Source organism: Saccopteryx bilineata, chromosome 10 (genome assembly GCF_036850765.1).
Source record: "Saccopteryx bilineata isolate mSacBil1 chromosome 10, mSacBil1_pri_phased_curated, whole genome shotgun sequence".
Lineage (NCBI taxonomy): Eukaryota > Metazoa > Chordata > Mammalia > Chiroptera > Emballonuridae > Saccopteryx > Saccopteryx bilineata.
The window spans coordinates 40,709,535-40,714,168 of NC_089499.1; the positions used below are offsets into that span (position 1 = coordinate 40,709,535).

Sequence of the window (4,634 nt, forward strand, 5' to 3'; positions counted from 1 at the left end):
CCTCTTGCATAGAGAGTGGAAAGCTCAAACTTCCTGGAAGGAAAACTCAGTTACAAAACTTCCACGGGAGTGGTTCCTCAGAAACCTTTACTTGTCATTAGTGGATTTAGAGTTTAGTAGCCACAGTCTCCTCACTTGTGCTCACATGGCTCATTCTCCCTGCTGGGCCCTTGGCCTCTGCCTCCTTCTTGCGTGCTGCCCTTCCCTATCTCTTAACCCGCTCCCTCGCCCCCGTGTGCCCTTTCTAGCCTATCCCTGGACTAGACGGATTTTCTGGGGAGTATGCCTCAGACCACAACTCAGGATAAGGATTTATGTTAAACCACTGTGGCGTCCAACCTGTGAAATTTGAAAATGCCATACAAGAGTAGATTTAAAATGACAGTTTCCTTTTGCTGTCTCATAGCTTCAGGTCCTCAAGCACGGAACAACAAAGCCTGGAAAACCCCTTCCTTGCCAGAGGGCGGGAGCACGCACATGTGGGAACGAGGCTCATAAAGGACAGACCCAGCCCTTCCTGCCTCCCTCAGGGAGGCTGCGAGCCCTGCAGAGGCTGGATAATCCCATTAAGGACCTTGGAGGGAAAACTGAGCCGGAGCCTTTTCAGGTACCTGCAAAATCCCCAAGAACAAAAGCACAAACCCTCCTCCTGTGGAGGAGGTATATGTCCCAGGCCCCTCTATTGGACCCCATTGGGGACATTTTTAAAAACCACTTTTAAAAACCTGGTTGTTGGAAAAAATGAGTGCCTGTACAAACCACAGGATCTCCCACATTTGCCTCTTGTACTTAAACCACATACCTCCAAATTTCCTGGCGGTGCCAGTAAACCCTCTACCAAACTGCTGCAGGGTAAGATGAAGCCTACACACATCAGCTTGGGTTTCTAGCCTTAGCAGGTCATACCCCAGAACTAGGGCCCTCTCATGTCATCCCATCTCCATTAGCCGCTTTCAGATGAGGCTTGTTTCATTGACTTAACTCACCACTGTCTCACCTTCACTTTTGAGTCTTGAAATTGGAAATAGATCAAGATAGAATATCCACTCCCTCCCCAAATTAAGCCCAAATTACAGACAGCTAATGGGGTGGAAATAGACTATATTTTTTTCTTTTTTTTCTTTTTTTTTTTTTTAGAGAGAGAGATAGACAGGAAGGGAGAGAGATGAGAAGAATCAATTATTAGTTGAGACATTTTAGTTGTTAATTGATTACTTCTTATATGTGCCTTGACTGGGAGGCTTCAGTTGAGCCAGTGACCCCTTGCTCAAGCCAATGACTTTGGGTTCAAGCCAGCAACTATGGGATCCTGTCCATGACCTCATGCTCAAGCTGGCAACCCTGCACTCAAGCCAGGAAACTTGGTGTTTTGAACCTGGGATCTCAGTGCCCCAGGTCGATGGTCTATCTATCCACTGTGCCACCACCAGTCAGGCAAGACTACTGTGTTTTTATGAAGAGTTTTTAATTTAGCAGATGGCTGCAAGTAGATTCTGAAGTTTAAACATGTGTAATTGTAAGCAGCTCAGTTTTAATTTAGAAAATTTCTTTGTTGGATAAAGGATTTGTCTCCTTCCTTTTTCTTTCCTTCCTTCAGTTATCTTCCTCTCTCCCTCCTTTCCCTTCCTTCCTTCCTTCCTTCCTTCCTTCCTTCCTTCCTTCCTTCCTTCCTTCCTTCCTTCCTTCCAACTCTGAGAGAGAAATTTAACTTTGTTTCGCAAAGACAAGCCTCAGATTGAAGAACTGAAAAGAAGCTTGGGTCTGAGGTATGGTTCAAAACATGTTGCCCATATCATAGAATTGTACACTTGAAATCCGTATAATTTTACTAACCAATGTCATCCCAATAATAATAATAAAATAAGAAACATGTTGACTAAAAGCAAAAAGCTAGGTTCTAGAGATGTGTGCAGTATTGGTGGTGGTGAGTATATGCAGGAGCTGGGGCTGGACTGTCTTTGCCCAGGGGGTGGTGCACAGGCCCCTCTTCTTGCCCTCTTACCCTAATTGGTTGTTGGAGCTTCAAGGCTTGGGCTGATCAGCCCAGGCCAGGCGGGGCTAATGGTGCATCCCAGGAGAGAACAGGAGCCCTTCTGAGCCTGGTGGAGTAGCAGTCTGCCCTATGTGGTATTAATATCTGTGCCTTAGGTTTTATCAGAAAGTCCTGAGTCCCCTCCAAGGTTCCTTACCGTGAGAGGGAGGCTTGGCAAGGCTTCTGGCACTCTAGCTCTCTAGGAGGTTGATGTTGAACTGTCTGCCCTACGTCAGCTGTCATGGAGAGGCATCTGCTCTCCTGCACAGGACAGGACAGGTTGGGATTTCTGTTTAAAGCCACTAATCAGTAAGTTCTTCCTATCAATGAGGGAGAGTGTTACCGCTTGGTTTTCCTTAGTGTATTGTTTAGGTTCCTTTTTCTTTGTTTTTTTGTATATCTTTTATAGGTCTTTGGTTTGTTATTACCATGAGCTTCATGTATACAATTCCATATCGATAGCAGTCTATTGTAAACTGATAAGGGTAAAAGTTCAAATATATTCTATAAGGACTACATTTTTACTCTCCCCTCCGTGCTTCATGTTATTGATGTCATGTTTTAGGTCTTATTGTGTTGTGTATCTTCTAAGTACTTACTGAAGTTTGAGTTGAGTTTGCTACTTTTTTTCATTTGACCTTCGTGGTGGCTTTTTAAATGTCTCATTTGCTATATTTATTAGCTATTTGACTTCACCTGTGAGATTTCCCCCTTTCTTTTATTTATTTTTTTCTGGTTATAGCCTTTGCTTTCATGCTTAGAGAAGATCCCTTAGCCTGACCTGTGGTGGCTCAGTGGATAAAGCGTCGTCTTGGAATGCTGAGGTCGCCAGTTCAAAACCTTGGGCTTGCCTGGTCAAGGCACATATGGGAGTTGATGCTTCCTGCTCCTCCCCTGCTTCTCTCTCTCTTCACTAAAATAAATAAAAATTTAAAAAAGAATTTAAAAAAGCTCCTTTAACATTTCTTGTAAAGCTGATTTAATGGAATGAACTTGAATTTTTTGCTTTTCTAGGAAACTCCTGTATTTCTCTTTCAGTTCTAAATGAGAACCTTGCTGGGTGAATTGTTTTAGGTCCTAGGTTCCTCTTTCAGCACTTTAAAGTTGTCCTGTCATTTTCTTCTGGACTGTAAAATTGCTGCTGAAAAATCAGCTGGTGGCCTTATGGGTTTCCTTTGTATATAATTGTTGTTTTCCCCTTGCTTCCTTTATCATTAACCTTTGCCATTGTAATTACAATGTATATATCTTGGTGGGTCTCTCGCCATTGGTCTTGTTTGTAATTCTCCGTGCTTCCTGGACCTGGATGTTCGTTTCCTTTCCCAGGTTAGAAAATTTTCAGCCAATATTTCTTTAAAAAGATCCCCAACTATTTCTTTTTTTTTTTGTAATCGAACAAAAGTTTATTTATGTAAACTATTAAAAGACACCTAAATATGTTTTCTGGGTTTTTTTTTTTTGTTGTTTCTTTTTACAGAGACACAGAGAGAGAGAGTCAGAGAGAGGGATAGATAGGGATAGACAGGAACGGAGAGAGATGAGAAGCATCAATCATCAGTTTTTTGTTGTGACACCTTAGCTGTTCATTGATTGCTTTCTCATATGTGCCTTGATTGTGGGCCTTCAGCAGACTGAGTAACCCCTTGATCAAGCCAGCAACCTTGGGTCCAAGCTGGTGAGCTTTTGCTCAAAAGATGAGCCCATGCTCAAGCTGGCAACCTTCAGGTCTCGAACCTGGGTCTTCCGCATCCCAGTCTGATGCTCTATCCACTGCACCAACACCTGGTCATTAGAAAGCATAGTTTAAAGCAGGGGTCTCAAATTCATGGCCCGCCGAACAATTTTGTGCCGCCCGCAGACTAATCCACGAAGTTCAAAATATTTTGGATAAAATTAAGTAAGCCTAGGGGCCTACTTGTATTTTTCATTTCTCTAGCATCCTACCTAGATATTAGCTTAGTTAACAGCAGTTGTGATGCGAACTACAGTTTCTGGTCGTTTTGTGACACTGAGTAAACTGCATGTACGATTGTGCTTGTTGTACTGATTTTTTTTTTGTTTTCAACTGCAGTGAGAAAAGTGTTGTGTAACAGTTGCCTTTTGTAGACCTAGTGCGGCCCGCCGAATGGCTGTGATCTTGCTCTGCGCCTCACATGCTGAGTTGAGTTTGAGACCCCTGGTTTAAAGGATACATCGTTTAGTCCTTTTCCTGTATATTATTCTGTGTCCACATTCTCTGCATCTGATTGGACCCCTGGATTTTATTTCATTTTTTCTGTGACAGTCTCCACAGATATATATCATTGGCTGCTCCTTTGGGGGTTGGATGTCCTCCTGGGTGTCCATTGTTACTTCCTCTCTTAACAGACACACGCACCTGAAGATGAGGGAAGAACACCGAAATCACTTCCAATAGCTAAACAGCTAAACTGAAAGAAGCCAGGCAAATGATTAACGGAATCCACCCAATTCCCAGCTCTCCCATATCTAACCCCATATGGGACCTTTAAGCTCCAAACGTCTTTTCAGTTTGGGCTCAATTACACGCCCCCAAATCCCAACCAGTCAACCTCCTACCCATGTAACACACCCCCAACTATTT

General features: G+C 43.2%; 1 pseudogene; it reads right to left on the reverse strand.

The window, feature by feature from the left end:
* Positions 1-4,213: 4,213 nt before the first annotated feature.
* Positions 4,214-4,378, reverse strand: LOC136314505 (DNA-directed RNA polymerases I, II, and III subunit RPABC4 pseudogene; annotated as a pseudogene).
* Positions 4,379-4,634: the final 256 nt, after the last annotated feature.